The sequence below is a fragment of the Octopus bimaculoides genome, chromosome 2 (genome assembly GCF_046866305.1).
Source record: "Octopus bimaculoides isolate indiv1 chromosome 2, ASM4686630v1, whole genome shotgun sequence".
Taxonomy (NCBI): Eukaryota; Metazoa; Mollusca; class Cephalopoda; order Octopoda; family Octopodidae; genus Octopus; species Octopus bimaculoides.
This window is the reverse complement of record NC_142929.1, coordinates 36110763-36131923: the sequence shown is the minus strand read 5'-3', so window position 1 is coordinate 36131923 and position 21161 is coordinate 36110763.

The window sequence follows — 21161 nt, the reverse complement described above, 5'->3', positions numbered from 1 at the left end:
GACGCTCAATACAGATATGCAAAGGTCTCAAGAAGACTTTGCAGAAAGACTGTTTCAGGAGCACGTTAGAAACAAACTAATAATTGACGTCTCCAACGACGTAAAAGAGGGCAGATTGATTGTCAGCCCGGCAGCCACCCCAAACCAGAGCCCGGTGGCAACCCCGAGAAAGAGTAATGCAGAAACGGAAGGAGGAGGGGAGGTTGGCAGACAAAAAGTGCCATGCTCCCTCTCACAACCGTAAGTCCTCATTTTCTACCTTTATTTTTTCAATGATTAAGTTGGGTAGTTTAAATGTGCGTGGAATGGGGTCGAAATGGAAACAGGCTTGTTTTCTGCACGACCTCATTTCACATAGAATAGATGTGGCTGTAATAACCGAGTCCAAGATGAAGGGACCTGAAGCGTTTTCGCCCCTCCTCAATGGTTACGAGAAATTTATTTCTCCGAGCCGGAGGGGAGGTGCAGGCGTGGCAGTCCTCATCAAGAAAAACTTGGATTTGCAGATACGTACTGTCTTTCTGGACCCAGAAGGTAGGCTGGTCGTCCTAGATGTGACACACGAAAGTAAGCAGTCCTTCAGGTTGGTGGCTGTCTACGCTCCTAACGAACACAGGCAGTCGGATTTTTTTCGGAACCTGGAGTACTTTCTATTGACGTCTAAAACCATAGTATTGTTAGGGGACTTCAACACTATTCTCGATGCGCGAGTTGATAGTGTAGGCTCCGCTGATAGGAAAGGAAATTCTTGCCTCAAAGGTCTACTAGAGAGCTTTAATCTAGTAGACCGTTACCGACTGGATGAGCCGAGCGTTCCACAGTGGACGTGGAGTAATAACGACGGCTCACGCAGATCGTATATAGATAGAATATTTGTTAAGGAAAGAGATAAGAATAGTTTTAGCTGTCCACATTTTTGCATTGTGCCTTACTCGGATCACAAACTTGTGACGTGTGAGGTGCATATAGATAAGTGTCATAGACAGGGACCCGGGTATTGGAAAATGAACAAGTCTATTTTGACTTGTGTAGCTTTTCGTACCCGGATTAAGGAGTTAGTGCAGAGGGCATTATGTGGCACCATCATTAATAATAGATGGTGGCACGCCCTCAAGAGAGCCATACGACTTGAGTCCATTAGATTTAGCAATCAGCTAAGTTTAGATAGGACTAGAATAGAGGGTGACTTAGTCAGGAGTCTAGATGAGGCAATGGAATCTGGCACCGCATCCAGAGTGACGGCGGCGAGAACGGTCTTGTATCGTCACTTCAATGCCAAACATGAAGGATGCCGAGTCAGAGCTAAGTTACGCGCTGTGAAACGAGAAGGTATCAACGCAGCCAGATGGGCTCGCCATGTGGAGAGTCAGAAGGGCAAGAAGTCCTGCATTGGGTCTTTAACTGACGGGCAGGGACGCAGGATCTATGGACAGGAGGAGATGCAAAAGGCCCTTCACCAGCATTTTGCTCGGGTGTTCGGGGAGAGCGGTCCGCTTGGGAGTGGGGAGCCCTTAAGGGACTTCCTAGCTGGCGGGCCTCGACTCTCGGCGCGCGAGGCTGAATGCTGTGAAGGCCTGATCACTCCCGCGGAGGTAAGAGAGGTGCTGGCCGAGTGCGCTGGGGAAAAGTCTCCGGGACTGGATGGTCTGCCCTACGAGTTTTACCGAGCAATGCCGGACTTGTTTGGGGAGATTCTGGCAGGCGTCTATGCAAACTGGCAGCAGAATGGGAGAATTCCCAGTTCTGTAAGCCGGGGAGTTGTGACGCTGATACAGAAGGACCCAAGCAAGGTGGATAGCATTAGTAACTATAGGCCCATAACTCTACTCAACGTAGAGCTAAAGATTTTGGCCAAGGTGTTAGCTAAAAGGTTGACGGCGGTCGTGGAGAAGCTTGTCGGGAAGGCACAGACCTGTGCAATCCCAGGCAGGTCGATCCAGGACAATCTTCACCTTCTCCGCTACACCTTAGACAGGGTTGGGAAATTAGCCGGCAAAGGAGGGGCAGTGGTCCACTTAGACCAAAGTAAAGCATTCGATAGGGTCGACCATCGGTACCTGGAGGCCGTCCTCGAAGCGGCTGGGATAGGCCCGGGCTTTCGCGGGTGGATCTCCGCTATGTACAGCGGCATTAAGTCCACCGTCCAGATAAACGGTTACCTAACGGAGCCGTTTTCGATCAAGCGGTCTGTTCGTCAAGGGTGCCCCTTGTCTCCGGTCCTGTATGTTTTGGCCCTGGAGCCATTGCTGCGGAGGCTGGAGAAGTTGGGTGGCAACCCTAATGAGATCGGATGCGGTAAGTTTACTCCTGCGTATGCGGACGACGTCACTCTCATCGTGTCTGAGGAAGCACAACTACCTCGAGTAGAAGATGCTCTCCGAAGATACGAAGCGGTGGCAGGAGCAAAAGTTAACAGGCCGTTATCGTCCAGTGTCGTTGGACACTGGACAGATGGTCCTGTTAAGTTGCTTGGAGTCTGGTTCGGTTCAGACTCACAGACGGAGAAGAATTGGAGCGAGGTAGTAAACAAGGTGGAGGCCATAATCCGGAAGTGGTCCGGGCGGTCTCTGTCCTTGAAGGGTAGAGCGGAGGTGGTGCAGATGTTTATAGCATCTGTAATCACCTACCGCCTGTCCGTTGTGCCTTGCCCCGATTTTTGGCTAAACAAGCTGGTACGACTCCTCTTCCGCTTTTTGTGGAGGGGGGGGGGAAGCCACTTGTGAGGCGCTCCGTATGCTGCCAGGAACCGCTAAAGGGTGGTTTGGGGATGCCCTGGCTAATGATGCGCAGACATGCGTTGAGGCTGAGACATCTCTGGTGCCACCTGGAGGGTGATAAGGTGTGGAGTCCGTTGGCGGAGGAGTTCTTGCCGCGACCGGCCTCGCTGGAACGATTTAAACCCGGTCTCATTAGAAGATGTAATCTGACTTTATGGCAGAAGGAGTGCCGTCAGGCACTCTGGTCTATCCACAAGACGGGCAAGGCTGGCTGCGGGAATACCACCTCGGTATTCTACAGACGGCTAGTGGAGGAGGGAAACGATGACGTCTTAGGAGGGGCTCTGGGGTTCGACGAGAACCAACTCGCCAACCTGTTTCGTAAGACCTTCAAGCCAGAGTACTTGGATAATTTCCAAAAATCTCTGACTTGGCAGAGTTACAGGAATGCTCTACCTGTTCGCGAAAAGTTATCCAGGCACGGTTTAGCAGTGCCACCGACATGTCCAAGATGCGAGCAGGACAGTGAAACTGTCCAGCACGCTCTCGTACATTGTCGGAAGCTCTCCGGCTTGATGATTTACGTGGAACACATGTTGTCGCATCTGGGACGAGTACAGCTGTCGGCTGAGTCTATGATAAAGATGATACCGCCAACTGGACTATCAAAGGAAGGTGAGGCTTGTTTTCTCTGTGCGGTAGCAGTATTGAAAGAGTGTATATGGAGGACGAGAATGGAAGGCATCGTGACAGGGTCCTACATATCCGGCCCTGGATTGCTGTTCTACTTCAGATATCACCTGAAGAGCAAGATAGGGCTGGAAAAGAGAACCCTGTCAGAGAAAGTATATGAACGAAGATGGAAGGAAGTAGTGAAAAAGGTGGGTGTAAGTCACCCAAACTAATCATTGAGAAAATAAAAGGCAAACTGCTGGGCCTTATAGGCTGCCGGGTTGAAAAACCCAATCTCCCCTTCTTTTTATAGACATACATGTGTGTAGGTGTATGTATGGGTATGTGTGTATGTATGTATGTATGTATGTATGTATATGTGTGTATATATATATATATATTTATATAGATGTGTGTGGGTATGCATGCATATGTATGTCTGAATATTCAAAGTCATCGTTTTTTAAATTTTATAAAAACATCGTAAAAATTTTTTAAAAAGAACTCATACATTTTGTACATCTGTTTGTATTTGTCTTTGTATCATCTATGTAAATTAGATCCATAGTGATCATAATAAAAATTTTACGACATTTAACGTTTTCTCGCCCTCCACTTCTATCTGGTAGGGAATTATTTCTATGTCCTCGAATGTGGCAAAAAGCCACATTTCGAGTCCAAATCCCCACCATTTGCACACTTTTGTTTTCGCCACTGGTCCCAATTCCGGCTCCTCCTTGGTTGCAGCCAGCACTGTTGCAACCAACCACTCTGGTTTAATATCTGGTGTAACTCTGGGAATTCGTATTTTCACACTTCTTCTTCCTCTATAGCTTGGTAGCAATGCTATTTTCTTACTTCTTAATATGTTGGTTGCATGCTTGGTTGCCTCTTCTATAGTGGCGAACCTCACCTCAACCGTACCGAACTTTCTTCCTCTGCTGATGTACGTGGCTTCATTGACAATTTCACCCAGGCACTCCTCGATTTCCTCTTCCGTCACCATTTCAATTTTACCGGTTTCGACAGCCTGTGTACGATACACTACTGTCCTCAGAATTTTCTTTTCTTTAGTCTCTTTTGGGGGACACAACAATTTGTACGAGTCTCCCTCAACCTCTATCAAATTCCTGCTTCTGGTCGACTCCTCCATATCCAACTTGATTAATTTGGTTTCCAGCGGCACTGGCTTCCTCACCGCAGTGGCCTTGGCGTAGCTCTCCATACTGGAGACACTACCACTTACCATAGCAGGGAAAAATGCAGCAGCTCACGTGAAATGCAACCGTAATAATTCCACAAAAATCACAATTATTTACCGAGACAGTTTTCACAAAGTAATACAACAGTATTCACAATAATTCACAGAGCCGTTTTACCGCGAAGCAGTTCGACCGGCGTGCTAACGATTCTGCCAGCTGGCCGGCTTTGAAAATAAAAATAATAATAATAATAATGAGCAGCTGGGAAAAAGAATGGTGTTATATGAACAGTTTTCATGGACAGTTTGTCAGGCTGGATGAGAAAAAGTGGGCTTAATTGAAATAGAGAGGGATAGGAGGGTAAGTTGAACTTTGGTCACGACTTGTGCAAGAACTAGTAATTGAACGAATCTTATTAAAACAAAACTAGACAGAAACCAACGAGAAATTAAGTGTCTAATAAACTGTCGAATTTATAGTGTGTACCTAAAGCAATATGGGACAAAACCAATACAAATGAAGAAAGAAGAAGGTAGAAAATGAAAAATTGGGTTGTTAGGATATTTGGATTTAAAATAGATGGAAAATCTATCGACCGGAAACTGGTATAGAAAATGATTACAGTAAAATTCTGTTGGATTTCTCCTTAGAAATTGGCCATGTAATATACGCACAAAGATTTGATATGATCCCCAATAAAATAAACATATGCAAGATCGAAGTGTTTTTTTATTACTATGTAATACAACATCCGCTTGACGAACAGAGACAACGCAGAATAAGTTAATCAATTCAGAAACGGTGAAACGCTGGCAGCTGAATTGAACTCAGAAATCATAAGCCATTCGCTCACCTCCTTTCACTTTTCTACTCTGTGGCTAAGAGATAATGACATCTTTAACATTATTCACGATAAACTCATTGGGACAGTTGTCGCATATTTCATACAAAATCAGATTTACAATTGTGTTTTTGTCGCAAATGGAAAGTCGTTATTTTGAATGAACACTTCTACAGAAAATTTATATAGCACAAAGCATTTTAAGCGAGAAATTTTCATTCATACATTTATCTATCTCTAAATACACAAACACACACATATGTGAAAGAATTACATTCATTTAAGAATCTTTTTATTCTTAACATTTCTTTTAAGACGAAAGTTCATTCTCTTTATTGTTTCTTCTATATACATCCTTTAACTTTTATTTTACAGTTATCATGTTATGCTATTGTTTTTGCTGATTTCATTTTATATCTATTTTCCAGTGTTGCTTCGATACACATGTATATATTTGTAAAGCAATGGTAGATAAATCATGTTACGGTACACGGTGAGTCAGTTATTTCAAACTAATACTGACTTCAGTTAATCCGATTAGTTGAACTTTTAAGACGATTCAGAACGCAGGCAGCATTTGTCCTTGACAGGTTATACACACCCACTCCTTTTCAATCTGCAGACACGAGATGGTTTTTCTCTTTCCAGTAATGGAAGCTTAAATAGTTTGAATATCGGAGTAAAATTGAATTCTGGTTCCTAAGTGCACATAATGAGGCTTATAGTGTTTGTTCGCAAAACTTTTTTTTTTAGTTGGAAGGATTAGATACAGTTCATAAGACTAAAATAATAATAATAATAATAATAATAATTGCTCTCTCACTCAATAATAATAATAAAAGGGATGGGCATAATGACACAGTTCACTGGAGATTTCTGTAGCATTAGAATATCTTCCAGGCGAAAAAAGTTTATCTTATTTTGCGGCTTGCCATTTTCTTTTTTATAGCAAAACATTATAAGAAACTTTCATTATATTTTTCATTAAATACCAAATCAACAATCAGTGAAAAATACAGAGATCTAGCTTCAGGATATCGTCATATTCAAGAAAGGCTGAGTCATCTGTAGGGAAAAAATCAATGAAACTAACTCACAACCAAACGTTTCTTACACGACCCCAACTCTACTTCACAGCAATTTTCCCTTTTTCTTATTCAGTTTTGTGTATATTGTTATATCTTGATGATATTTATCACAACATTCAATACCTTACATTGTGATATTCCAAACAGTTTCCTTTAGCCATTGTTGACATTTTAGTTCGCTAAACTGTTATTTTTTTCGTTTGGTGAGAAACTCTCAACAGATTATGTCGAGAATATGATCTAACCCGAAAGAACTTACTATAAATTCGTTATTCACTCTTTGGATTGAAGAAGTTAGAAGGTTCTCTTTATATAGGTGTCAGCCAAAAGAAATCACTGCACTAACAGTAACATTAGAACATTTTAAAGAAAGGTTTCCAAATAATTTCCAAAGCGATTAAAACTTCCATTCTGCTTCACTATATGTTGCAAAAAAAAAAAAAAAATAGTTGTTATTATCACTCTAATAGAGGCCTTGTGGCATAAAGTACAAAGGATTATTTCTTTAATACAAGGCGGCAGAATCGTTAGCACGCCGGGCAAAATGCTTAGCGACATTTGGGCAAAATGCTTAGCGACGATTCGACCGTCTTTACGTTCTGAGTTCAAATTTCGCCGCGGTCGACTTTGCTTTTCATCCTTTCGGAGTCGATGAAATAAGTACCAATTGAGCACTGGGGTCGATGTAATCAATTTACCCCGCCCCCAACATTTCAGGCCTTGTGCCTTTAATAAAAAGTATTATTTATTTAATACAAGGCGGCGAGCTGGCAGAATTGTTAGTGCGCCGGACAAAGTGCATAGCGGCAGTTCACCTGTCTTTAAGTTTTGAGTTAAAATTCCGCTGAAGTCGACTTTGCCTTTTATCCTTTCGGAGTCGATATAATAATTACCAATTGGGCATTGGGGGTCAATGTAATCGACATTCCCTTCCACACCTTTGTGTCTGTAGAAGAAAGGGTTATTATTCTTCCAATACAAGGCGGCGTGCTGTCAGAATCGTTACCGCGCTGGACAAAATGCTCAGCGGCATTTTTTCTGACTTTACGTTCTCAGGTCAAACAAGTCGACTTCGCCTTTAATCCTTTCAGGATCGATAAAATAATTACCAGTTGAGCATTGAGGTCGATGTAATCAACTTGTCCCTCCCCTCAATTTTTTCTGGCTTTGTGCCATAAATAAGAAAGAGCTATTACTGTACTTTCCAGAATTTCAGGCTTTAAAAGAAAGGATTATTACTATAATACGAAAAGCGGTGAGTTGACAGAATTGTTACCATGCCGGATAAAATGCTTAGTGGAATTTCTTCCGGCTTTATGTTCTGAGTCCAAATTCTGCCGAGGTCGACTTTGCTTTTCATCCCTTTCGGAACCGATAAAATAAGTACCAGTTGAACAGCAGGGTCGCTGTAATCTACTTAGCTCTCTCTCCACAAAATTTCAAACCTTGTGGCTATAGTAGAAGAAACGAAAAACAAAAATAGATCTTGCAGGAATTAGTTGTGTCCCTTTATGTACCGAGTTCAAATCGAGCCGTGATCAATTTTTTTTTTTTTTTGCTTTTCATCCTTCCGGTATACATAAAATAACTATCAATCAAGTAATCGATTGTGCTCTCTCTCCAAAACTTGTAGTCCTGTGCTAATGTTAAGAATCAATAACATGGAAAAAAATATTGTTTCCTCCTCCTATATATATATATATATATATATATATATATATATATATATATATATATTTATATATAAGCACACACACATACACACACAAAGCAACTCAAAACGTTAAACCATCTGAAACGCAAGATTTCACTTGACTGAACAACCATACGTAAATTCGAACTTCTGGCTTATCAGCAACGTACCCAAAACAACTGCAGTTCTTTTGTTCACATAAAAAAATGCAAATACATACAAGTTGTTTTCAGTCTAACATATCTATTTCGGAAGGCGGTACAAATACTTGCATTAAAATTATATCAGCCATTAAGCTTGACTAGATCATCGGTTTAAATGGGGTTTGTTACTCACGAAGCAGAAAGTGTAATAGCAGAGCTATTCTTTCTAATTTGCCGCACTCTAGACATTTCCAATACAGATTGATAATTGGCAAAAGTGAAAAACAGCGTAAATAACTTTTCACTTTGAAAGAATGAATTATATTTATCGATATCATTCTGCTGGAAATGATACAGAGCGGAGAAAAGACACCTCTCTCTTCCACAAACAAACGCATACACAAGAGCGCACGCATGTGTTGTGTTTTACTGGCGCAAGTATTAAAGCGTTCAACACACTCCTGTACAGTCTGCTACATATGTATAAACGTAAACATAACTATATGGTAAAGCATAGATAAGGTAAAGCATAGCTATCTAACACACACACACACACACACGCGCGCGCGTGATACTTAAGGTTAGTTTATTCCTGTAACTTTTCAGAGTTCTAGTCTAGCAAAGATCAATGCTAATTTATCGATAAAAAGAAGTCGACAATTAAAAACAAGAATGTAAAGAATGTAAGCTAGCGTAGTGTTTCCCATAGAAGTGAAAAATAGGCCCTACTGAGGGCCGTCTTAACAGTATCATAGGCTCCCGGACAAATCAATGCTCTGGTATTGTATTTATTTATTGCTAGTTAATCACGACATACATAGATCATGATTGGGCCCCCAGACCCATGAGACCTCCAGAATTATTGTTTTAAGGTATGGGCAAAGTGGACAGTTGCCTGGGGGCCTCACAGATCTAGGGGTCCAATTCTGGTCCATGTATGCTATAGCTTGTCAATAATGAACTATAAGGTGAGCTTGTAGAATTGTTACCGTGCCGGGCAAAATGCCGTCTTTACTTTCTGAATTCAAATGCTACTGATGTTAATTTTGCTTTCATCCTTTCGAGGCTGATAAAATAAGTACCAGTTGAGCACTGGGGTCAATGTAATCAATTTACCCCTTCCCCGAAATTGGTAGCCTTCAGCCAAAATTTGAAACCAGTAATAAACTACAATAGGGACCAGCACACTGGATGGTTGTCCCGGAGCCCAAATTTAATCTATATATATTGTAGCTTGCCGTCAATAAATAAATACTATAAGGATTAGCACATCGGACAGCTGCTCTGCAGTCCAATGGACCAAGGAGCCAATTCTTATCTAGGTTTGTTGTGGCTTGCTGTTAATTAACAATTACAATACAGCTCAGTGCATTAATCTACCCGGGGGTCGATAATGCTGGTGGGACAGCCCTGACCCGTGGACAACTGCTAGTAAGCCTATGTGTTAAGGCGGTACAGATCCCATACTTGGATGGGACTGTGAGAATTAAAACTGGTGTGTGTGTGTGTGAAGGGGAGGGGACAAATTGCCATGTTTTCTATCATTAACATGTTCTAAATAAGAACAGCGAAATGCTCCGAGCTGGCAGAATAGTCAACGCGTCGAGAAAAAGGCATTTATGGTACTTGTGTTGACTCTTTACATTTCGAGTTCAAATTCTGCAGATGTCAACATTGTTTTTCTTCCATAAGTATCATGGAGTTATGATATCGACAAACCCTGTCTTCCGAAATCTGTTGGCGTTCTGCCTAAATCAGAAACCATTATGAGAGTGGAGTGCCCCGCCAAATTTTCTCCTCGTTTTGGTTAGGGAATTGGTATTTATCAATCTGAGAACCACTGCGCTGGCTCTCAACTACGGTAGTGTTTTTACTGTTATAACTTGGGGAATCGTCGCTGTCGTCGTCGCCGCCGTGGCAGCCGCTGCAACCACTACCATGACTGCGGCCGTTGATTTCTTTTACCGCCGCTGCTGCCCCTGTTGCTGTCACTGCTGCCACTACTACTACTACTACTACTACTACTACTACTACTACTACTACTACTACTACTACTACTACTACTGTTGCTGCTGCTGCCACCGCAACTACAATAAATTTTTATAAGTTGGTAGAAATGTCAGTTGTGTGTATCACAATATTCTGGCTTATACTGTCTTATCCCCGCTATTTATTCATTTCGCTAAGATATGGTGGACTTAAACAAACCAACACCAGTTTTTAAACGGTGGTAGGGAACAAACACAAATACACTCACAGATATATACAATTTTATATATATATTACACACACACATGCATACACATCCGTCTATCTATTCATCTATCTATCTATCTATCTATTTACCGATGTAGGGCGGGCTTATTTTTCAGTTTCCGTCAACCAAATCTACTCGCAAGGCTTTGCTCGGTCAAGGACTATTAAAGACATTTGCCCAAAGTACCATGCAATAGTACTGAACAGGGAGCCATGCAGTTAGGAAGCAAACTTCTTTACTGTATTACAACGCTCGCGCCTAATAGCTCATTATTATTGTATCATTTTGAAAAAATGTCACATATGCGATAGGGTACTCAAAAGTAACCGGAAACGTTCTCTGAGGGGCAAGCCAGTTGTAGTTCAGACTTCCGCTGCAAGAAGCCACTTGATGCGACCCTCGGGCATCAGTCTGCCGACCGGCGACACCTGCTGCAGTCATACTTCCACGTGGTACGTCATTGTTTTGCAGTGCTTCTCCTCTGTTCGTCGACTTTTGCGATGGCTGAAACGAAGGAACAGCGTGCTCCCGTGAAATTCTGTTTTCTGCTGGGAAAAACGGCGGTCGAAACAGTTGTCATACTTCAAATAGCTTACAAAGAGTCTGCCATTAGCAAAACACAAGTTTACGAGTAGTTTTCACGCTTTAGGAACGGTCACTTATTGCTTGAAGACCAACCTCGTTCAGAGCGACCGTCGACCTCCCGAACGAATGAAAACATCATGAAATTTCATGATTTGATCTTGGAGGACGGTCACCGAACAATTAACGAATTTGTTGATATGACTAGTGTGTCCTGGAGTTCCTGCCAATGAATATTGAGAGAGGAAATGCGAATGAAAAGCGTCGCAGCAAAAGTTGTGCCTCGCTTGCTCACGGTAGATCAAAAACAGTCACGATAGAATGCGTGTCATGAACTGAAAGAACAGCTGGAAGTTGATACGGACCTTTTTTTGAAGATAATCACTGGTGAGAAAAGCTGCTGTTATGGCTACGACTCGGAAACGAAGCAACAATTAAGTCAATGGAAGCACTCAATGTCACCACGCCTCACAAAAGCGTGTCGAGTGAAGTCCAATGTCAAGACGATGCTGATTTGTTTCATCGACGCGAAAGGAATTGTCTATACAGAATTTATTCCGCTTGGTCAAAATGTCTAGCAGACATTTTACTTGGTAGTTCTGAAGCGTTTGCGAGATGCAGTGAGACGAAAACGCCCCGTGACAAAGTGGAGAGTAGTGGTTGCATCACGACAGTGCGCCTGCGCACTCCGATTTGAGTGTGAAACAGTTTTTGACCAAAAATGGCATGACCCTGCTTATCCACCCACCTTATTAACCCGATCTTACTTCCTGCGATTTTTTCTATTCCCCCGAATGAAAAAAGTCCTTTAAGGAAAACGTTTTGCAGATGTGGAAGAGGTGAAGAAAAAAAACCCGACAGAGGCGTTGAAAGGCATCACTTCCCAAGAGTTCCAGGACAGCTTCGAACAGTGGAAAATGCGCCTGGACAGATGCAATGCTTCAAATGGAGAATACTTTGAAGGTGATAAAAGTGTAAACGTGTAGAACTTAAGTGAATAAAACAATATTGCGAAATTCCGGTTTCTTTTGGGTACCCCCTCGTATGTTGTTACTTTGAAAATTGCTTTCTGCCAAATTAAAAAAAAAATTAAGCAAACAATTTAATATCAATTTCAAACTAGGTCAGCAATTTCGGGGAGGGGCGTAAGTCGATGACATCGACCCCTGTGCTCGACTGGTACTTATTTTATTGACCCCTAAAAGATGAAAGACAAAATCGACGTCGGCGGAATTTGAACTCAGAACATATTGACGGACGAAATGCCGCAAAGTATTTTGCCCGGCGTGCTAACAATTCTGCTAGCATGCCACCTTTAAGCAAATGATCTAATGTTGGTTTCAAATTTTGGCACGAGGCCAGCACATTCGGGGGAGGGGATAAATCGATTACTTCAACCCCATTGTTCAGTTCACACTTATTTTATCGACCTCGGAATGATGACAGGCAACGTCGGCTTAAGTGGAATTTAAACTCAGAATGTAAAGACAGACGAAAAGCAAACCATCTACCACTAAAAACTACAACATTAATGTTAGTTATGAAGTTTTTAGTAGTAATAAATCTGGAACTGAGACAATTTCATTAGAAAACCATATTTTGGCATCAATGTAATCAGTGTTTTTTGTTTTGCGTTTACAGTATATTTTTCCTTTTTCCAGATACCTCAAGTTTCCTTTCTTATTTTGTGGCTAAATGTACGGTTTATGTAAATTCAGATCTCTCGGTGACCTGATTTCTTTTTGTCCCACTCTTGTGGTACGTGTATGTTATCCTCGAGAATTTTAGCGAAAGCAAAGTTGCCAGCGGTAAGGTCTTCCACTCAAACCACACTTTTAGGCTTCAATTGTTACTTATTTCTTATAACGGAAGTCATCTGTCGCATTGCAGTCTATGCTAGAGAAGCTTTCTTTGGCTCCCAATATCTCAACTCTCCTCAGACTTGTACTAATCCTACCCTTCCTTCCCAGAATAAAAAACCTTCGAAACTTATTCCATGCCAACGTTTTCTTTTCAACATCAACCTGTAAAATTTAAAATCAAACACCAATCGCATCAATTTATTAGTCTGGAGAGTTCTACAAGCAAATCTGTTTCATGACATTTTGCGCTATTACTGTGTCGTAGTTATTCAATGAAAGCACATTTTAGTAGATGCTCGTTGTTTATCCGACCCGACACAATGACTGAGATTTGTAGGGGAAGGAAATGAATGCTGCAACATCTGTACGTTTCCCAAAAACTAGCTATAGGTCATGATATTGTTTCAACGACAGGTAAATTCTGACGTATAACAACTGTTTTGTCTGTCTATTCTGCGGATCATTTAAATGATCACGATAGGAGTTATGTATTTCTTGAGTCGCTACAAGTATTTCGATACTGAAATACAATTGTTGCATAATATACACAGCATGTAATGTAGCATAATTGCCAAGGAGAAAGTTAGAAGAATAGAAAAACAGACTTAAAAATAAACATGGCTAACAATATATTTTATAACTCTTTCCATTTAAGCAAACATTATCAACCACTCTTTTAGAATAGCAAATATAATTGATGAATGAAGGGCAAAAAAGAAAAAAAAGAATGACTGATGGCTTGTTCTGTATTTCCAAAACAATTCAAAGAGAAAAAGAATAATTTAAATAAGAGGAAGTTCAGGTTATCAGTATTTGAGTAAAGTGTTGGCTTTTATACTTTAAGAATTAATGAATATCTTTTATAAGTTATTAACATAAATCATGAATGATATTAGTTTAGTAATATAAATAGCGTTATTTGTTTTATTGACTTATCACTGATGACAAACAAATCCAACTCTCCTGGAATTTGAATTCGGAATCAAGATGTCCGAGACTTAATACTGTCGTTTTACCTTTACAATCATTTCCATTGCTTTACATGGTTGTTGTAATAGAAGAGTTAAAAAGAGAATACAACGCAAATCAATGCATTTATAATTGAACTGTGACTGCTCAAAGGAAATATGCATGTATATATTTAAATTTAAACATAGACTGAGGTGGACAAGAGGCTCTGAAGAAGGAAAAAGTAACGAGGAACAGCAGACTTTTTTTTGGTTTTGCTTGAAGGAAGGAGCCGAGCTCATTGCCTTTCCAGACCCTTCGAGACCGGCGAGATCGATGTTATCGTTTTGCTTGAACTGTTAATTTAGTTTGTCGTTTTATTGCTCTAAACATCTCTGTTGTTCAACACCGATTCTAAATTATAAGAATAAAAATGAATATTAAGCTGGACAATACAACAAAACTCAATGAGTTTATAATTGAACTGGGAAAGTTCAAAGAACATATGTGCCTATATCTATATTAAGTTATAGACGTAAGTGGACAAGATACTTCGAGGAAGAAAAATAGTTAGCATAATAAATCGACAATACAGTGGAAATAAGCGAGTTTATAATTGAACTGGGACTGTTCAAAGATTACATTTTAGACACTCGACTAGAATTATCCTGTAAAGCTCACAGTGCACTAGCTACTAAACAGTAAATTTGAAAAGATTCTAGTATGGTTATAGAGGGAAGACAGACAACTGTACATGCAGTTTTAACAACGAATTGCATTACTTTATAGTAAAGGTAAGGCATCGTTTTAGATTGTTGTTGTTGGCACTCCGTCGCTTACGACTTCGAGGGCTCCAGTTGATCCGATCAACGGAACTCGTGAAATTAACGTGCAAGTGGCTGAGCACTCCACAGACACGTGTACCCTTAACGTAGTTCTCGGGGATATTCAGCGTGACACAGTGTGACAAGGCTGACCCTTTGAAATATAGGTACAACAGAAACAGGAAGTAAGAGTGAGAGAAAGTTGTGGTGAAAGAGTACAGCAGGGTTCGCCACCATCCCCTGCCGGAGCCTCATGGAGCTCTAGGTGTTTTCGCTCAATAAACACTCACAACGCCCGGTCTGGGAATCGAAACCGCGAGTCCGCTGCCGTAACCACTGGGCTATTGCGCCACCACTCATGGGTGAATTATAAATGATAAGAACCTGAGGATGCGCCGCGTTGTGAGCATAATAATAAATAAGCTGCATATTTTCTAATTTTATGAAAGGATAGATATGCACGAATATTATTTTGGTCTTAAGGCTTAAACTGTTCTCTTTTTCATATAAATTTTCAGAGACGTCATCAACGGGCGGTTTCAAATTTGAACGCATACGAAATATTTCTCGCGTGCGCGTGATTCTTCAACTTCGGTTTAAAGTAGCATATTTTAGAAGAAATTTGCGTGTGCTCGTTAAACGATCGGTACCAATGTGCATACCAAATGAGAATTCCAGGTACCATTGGTGCTCATTCAATTTCATTCCCCGTTGTGTTTTGTCTAAATGTATGTTTATATTTAATTTATACACACTATTCTTTTGTGTTAACTTTTGATGGTTTTTATTCCCTCTGTTTTGTACTTTCAGGAAGATATGATTACAACTAACGGTACAGGATACTAGCATGTGACAGTTATACTCAAAACAAAGCAACTTCTTCCTGATCGTAAGAATTTTTTTTAAAGTTCTTTCTGTGTATATAGGTTTAATATTCATTTTAATTTTGTAGATAAGAAATTGAGATCTACTAATATATAAGGAGGAGGACTGAAACACAAGAGCTGTTAATGAATTTAAATATAGGATACGCATAGCTTAAAACTTAAGCTTCATGTAATTGGAAATGGATGGAGTAAAATATAGTTTCACTTTAATGACGACAAATATATCATTTCATTCTAATAATGACAATTTCAGCATAACCGAGTACATATATAAGTTTTGCACGCACACATGTGCTTGTATAGAACTAATATATATTTCACTCAGTATTTTACTCATGCTCCGCCTGGCACAACTTGAAATTGATCCAAATTCTTTTCTACGCCATCTAAAGAGTGAAATTTCTGATTACGCAGCCTCAATAATTTAATGACTGAATGTAGAACAAGCGCACTAAATAAATATAGCATACTTCTGTAGAAGAAAGCAATTCTTTGATAAAAATGGGAAGCAGCCAGATGATGAACGACCAACTAACCAAGTTTAGACACGTTTCTGAGTTGATAAAATTATTTTATGATCGAAGTGTGATATGAATTGAATTGTTTTGCTAATTCTCGTGCAGTTTGCTTGAACTTTCCTTATCTCTGGTCTTCAGAAGATCAGTGATGACAGAACTTGGTCGTTTTGATCAACGGGTGTTCGCGAGGGAAAAATTTCCCGAGCGAAACTGGCCAAACCATTGTTGACATGTCCGGTTAATTTCCAGAGATAAAACGAATATTTCTTACATTTCCATTGTTGAAGAGCCTCTTGGAATCGATGCAGCATGCAGTGTCTGATATAGGTCTAATCTAAAATCGCTTAAAAAGCGTAAGATCGATACGAATTTTACTACTATGGGCACAGGAGTGGCTGTGTAGTAAGAAGCTTGCTTCTCAACCTCATGGTTTCGGATTCAGTTCCACGGCGTGACACCTTGGGCAAGTGCTTACTATAGCTTCGAGCCGACTAAATTCTTGTAAGTGGATTTGATAGATGAAACTGAAAGAAGCACGTCGTGTGTGTGTGTGTGTGTGTGTGTGTGTGTGTGTGTATATATGATAGATCGTTGACCAAACACCATTCAATTTTTTTTCTCCGTGTCTTTCTCCTTGTTTTCTCCGTATTCTTTCTGTTGAAGAGCGTAGCTCGAAACGTTAAAGACTTTCTGTATTCCCGAGCGTCAAACTAATACATCCTTTTGTTGTTTACACCACCTGTCCTCGTCTGTTGTTGTTTTTTTCGTACATTCTCCCATATGTATGTATATATATATATATATATATACACACACACACACACACACACACATATATATATATATATATATATATATATATATATATATATATACATATATATGCATAGATATGTATGTATCTATGCATATATTTGTGTGTGTGTGTGTGTGTTTGTCTCTCACCACAACTTGTCAGCCAGTGTTGGTGTGTTTATGTCCCTGTGACTTAGCGGTTCGGTAAAAGAGACCGATAGAATAAATACCAGGCTTAAAAAAATAAAAAAAGTACTGGGGTCAGTTCATTCGGCTATAATGCTTCAAGGCGGTGCCCCAGCATGGCCGCAGTCTAATGACTGAAACAAGCGAAAAAAAAAGTATAGTATAAATTAATCTGCAAACAAAGAAAACACATTAGAAGCAAAAATCAAAGAGTAAGGGTAGTAACGAATACGAGTAATCATAATGAGAAACTCAAGGGAGCAGTAATTGTAACAACAAACACGAGGGCAGTATTATGTCATCGCCAACTACATCTCAGTTCGATCAGGAGTGACTCGGAGGGTAACACTAATAACAGCTCCAACAACAACCGCAACTAGTACTACTATTCCTCCTCCTCCTCCTCCTCCTCCTACTCCTCCTCGCCTCCGTTACCGCCTCCGCCTCCACCGCCTCCGCCTCCACCGCCTCCGCCTCCACCGCCTCCGCCTCCACCGCCTCCGCCTCCGCCGCCTCCGCCGCCTCCGCCGCTTCCGCCTCCGCTTCCGCCTCCACCGCCGTCGCCTCTGCCTCCGCGTCCGCCTCCATCACCGCCACCGTCGCCGCCGCCTCCGTCGCCGCCGCCTCCGTCGCCGCCGCCTCCGTCGCCGCCGCCTCCGTCGCCGCCGCCTCCGTCGCCGCCGCCTCCGCCTCCGCCTCCGCCGCCTCCGCCTCCTCCGCCTCCACCCCCGCCTCCGCCTATGGTACAAACTTTTGTTCTACAGTAATCTGAAAGAAAACGTTCCATCAAAATTGCATGTTCCAGACATCAGTTTAATAACGTCGGAGTTATTTTACTAAATTACGTTTTTTTAATTTTCTAAATTAATTGAAACGAAGACAGAAATATGGTCACAAAAAGCTACACCTCTCTAACTTCGAGGAAGCATTTTAGAATTATTTTTATGCCAGTGAGGGAGGTGCTATTACATAAGTTAGTTTTACTATTTTCCGACAAATGTATCAGGTGAAAGTTGTAACGATTTTTTTAAAGACTATATTTTCCCAGAGTACCACGTGACTGCTGATATTTACATCTCTGCAGAACATTTGGCAGAAGGTATCGCAAACTGCTTAATAACTCCAGATAATATTTTCTTAGTAGAGAAAATTCTTTGATAGAAACGAGACTAAATAGTAGCTTGACCTTTCACTAGAAATTAACGGAATATTGTTCTGCCGTGTCTTACAAGCGATCGCTTGCCAAAGCAAAGAAATCGTACTTACTGACGGAACAGTTGTGAAACCTTTTATACGAAGTAATTTTTGGCAAAGATTAATATCAAATGGTTGAAATAACCTAATCCTCGCCAACTCTCACCTTTACTTAGGACAAATTTCCAGACAAAATTTAATAATAATAATAATAATAATAATGATGATGATGATGATAATAATAATAATCCTTTCTACGAAAGGCACAAGGCCTGAAATTTGTGGGGAGGAGGCCAGTCGATTAGATCTACCCCAGTACGCAACTGGTACTTAATTTATCGACTCCGAAAGGATGAAAGGTGAAGTCAATCTCGACGGAATTTGAACTCAGGACGTAGCGGCGGGTGAAATATCGCTAAGCATTTCGCCTGCCGCTAACGATTCTGCCAGCTCGCCACCTTAATAAATAACAACAACAACAACAACAACAACAACAACAACAACAACAACAACAACAAAATATTCACACAAATACATATCAAAAACACCAGGACTAACAAGTATATATAACATACAGAAAATAGCACAACTAAGTACTGCACACATCCTACGTAAAACATTTTCGGTACGGTAAAAATAAGAGCATCAAAACAAACCACAATAAATACCCAAGGCACATAGAGCTGCGCTTGATAGTGCATTGAAAGCACGTGATAAAAATAAGACTACTCAGTTATAATAATAATAATAATAATAATAATAATAATAATAACACACGCACGTACATTACAGACTCTTCCATTTTTCCTGAGCATCAAACTAATATACCCTGTTTGTTGTTTCCTCATCTGTCTCAGTCTTTTGTTTTTTGCTTTTTGCACAATTTTGAGCCATATAAATATGTATGTATGTATGTATGTATGTATGTATGTATGTATGTGTGTGTGTGTGTATGTGTGTGTATGTATATATGTATGCATGTTTTCTACATTGTCGCTAGCCACATCTCAATCTCCTGCCAAATTAACTGTGATGACGTCATCAATTCGACTACATATTTTGTTATTAAGAGTCGCTCAAAAGCATAATTGCGCATTCAGCTTGTCCCTGATTGATTGTTTTCCTGATTAATTTCCATTGGTCGCTGTTCATGAATTTCATTTCAACTAACATTAACTTTTGGTGTTAAATATTCCTATCCTATCTTTGACATCCTTTCTGCAACCGAACAACTATAAATAAAGATTTTTGTCCCTCTATTAAAGAACCATACGCTGTTTAACTGGATCTACGTCTAACACTTTCTCAAGATTTCGTACTTCATTTTCTCTACTTTTTATTTATGCTGTGCACGCACACACACACACATATGCACACACAGACACACTTGAGCAATTTTTTAAAACAAAAGTTATCCTGCAATGGTTAATTTTTATTTATCTCTGAAATTCTATCCACCTGGACACGTTCCCTTATCTCTCTGCTGTTCCTTACCAGCCACATTTAACTGCTTATATTCCTTACATTAAATTGTTCGACTTCTTTTACGTCTTTGGCCAAGTTTTTTATTTAAATGTCAGAACGATCATCAATGTTCAGCTACATACAAGCATACATATTAGGTTGTCCGGAAAGTTCATGCCAATTTTTAAGAGGAATTAAAAGACAAAAAAAAAATTATACTATTAAATATTTATTCAACTAAATATGAACCATTTTGTTGCACAACCTTTCTCTATCTTCCTTCAGGTTAAAGATTCCGTCTTCCCGGAGTTTTGGCGGTTTCTTGGCAAAGAACTCATTAAGGTGGGTTTTTTTTTATGTCCTCCAAAGAATTAAAATTTTTACCATTGAGATTATTTTGCAAGGACATGAATAAATGAAAATCCGTAGGAGCAATGTCTGGTGAATATGGCGGGTGGGGTAACACATCCTAGCCAAGCTGCAACCGTTTTTGACGGGTCGCCAAAGAAACACGAGGTCTGGCATTATCCTGATGCAAAACAACACCTTTCCTGTTCGCCAATTCTGGGCGTTTTTCTTGAATTGCTGCCGTTAAATCGTCCAGTTGCGAGCAGTACTTCCCAAAATTAATTGACTGGTTACTTGGCAGAAGCTCATAGTACAGGATTCCTTTCTAGTCCCACCAGATGCAGGGCATGAATTTCTTAGGATGAAAACCTGCTTTTGAGGTGGCTAAAAGTGGCTCATGTCGCTCACCCCAGGACTTTTTCGCTGAACATTGTTGTAAACGATCGATTTCTCATCACCCGTCGCAATTTGCTTCAAAAAGGATACTTTTCATTGCATTTATACAGCAAATCACAGACTGAAATACGATCTAAAATATTATTTTCACTCCGATCATGTGGTACCCAAACATCGTTGCAATTTGAGTACCCAAGCTTCACTAAGTGTTCATGGATGGTGGATTTTGATAAATTTAGTGTTTCTGCCAATTCTCGCGTTGTCTTGATTTGGTCGTCATTTAAAGTGGGAAGGTCTGCCTGAGCGTTCTTCATCAATAGGGCTACAATCACCAACTCTAAACTTATCGAACCACTTCCGTATAGTTCTGTCAACTAAAGCACCTTCACTGTACACAGCATATATCATTTTGTTGCTTGCGAGGCATTTTTGCCTTTACGGTAATAAAAAAGCATCAAGTGTCTAAATTGAATCTTATAATCTTCCATTTTGCAAAATTGACACGAATTAAGTAATTTTAAACTTTGTTTCTCAAGACATAACT